Below are 1236 nucleotides of genomic sequence, written 5' to 3'. Positions count from 1 at the left end.
CTTTAATATGTTTATATAAATTTTTTTATTATTCTTACATGCTATATGTTTGTTCTTAACTATTTCTCAAAATTTTTTAAATCTGTCACCTAGCACAAGTATGATTACTGTTGTTGAAGCAATTTCTAGAGTGATCAGAAATCTTATCTTAGGTGTTGAACAATCAAGCTTCTTAATTGTACTAAGAGAGAAAGAAACGAAAGTAAGGAAAAGCATAATCTATATATATTGAGAAAAAAATGAATTATTTCTAGAAAAAGCTAAGGATGCATAAAATATTGAATTTTCCATTCTTCCACCTGGGAATCAAATTAAAAGAATAAACAAATGAAAAAAAAATAAAAACAAGGGATCGGATCGGAGCAAGAAGAAAGTTCATAGAAATTAATTAAGAAATTAAAAAAGAACATAAAAAACTTGTATATTTAATTTATTTCGATCAAGAGTCCAAAACTTACATATTACATTTACACACATAATATAAGCAAAGGATAATATATACAAAGGCTCACAAATTAATCATGGGAGCAAAGAAGGAAAATGATACACCTTCTAAATATATAAAACCTTCCTCTACCCTCCCTTATTAGAGATCCCATACCTTTAACACTAAATCTTCTCTTGGATACTCCAATATTACTCTCACTTTCTACCTTCATCTTCGAAGAATAATAGAATATATATATGCCAATACTACTGTTCACTCTAGTCTATCGCAAAGCGTACAATTGAGTGCATGCACTTTTTGGGCTCAATTTTTGCCTTCTAATTGCAACAACGAGTATATATCAAACTTTACGTGGTTTTGGAAGCTAAATAAGTTCAACCAAGTTTACAATATGAGGTTATAAGTGAAGAATTGCATGAGAGGCTGAGAAGAGAGAGAAGAATGCTCTTACATATATATACCAAGAGAAAGAGAGTTTTGTGTGGTGGTCCATATAGTTAACAAGAAAGACATGCAATATATTTAATGTGTATTTTAAAAATAACATAAATAAAATTCAGTAGTGTTTTAATTGAGTAAATACATAAGGTATGACTGAAATTAATTTTTTTAATTTTAATTGAATCAAATTGATCTATAAAATTAACTAAACCTGCAGTTTATAGAACATTTATTTTTCGTTTTTACGCCTTTAAGTTCGATAGAATTTTAAAAAATTTAAAATATTTTTTCTAAATATACGTAAAATGTATTCCAACATCGTCTAAAAACTTCTCTTAAGGATCGAA

This window comes from Arachis ipaensis, chromosome B08 (genome assembly GCF_000816755.2).
Source record: "Arachis ipaensis cultivar K30076 chromosome B08, Araip1.1, whole genome shotgun sequence".
In the NCBI taxonomy this organism is placed as follows: domain Eukaryota; kingdom Viridiplantae; phylum Streptophyta; class Magnoliopsida; order Fabales; family Fabaceae; genus Arachis; species Arachis ipaensis.
Note: the sequence above shows the minus strand (reverse complement) of the source record.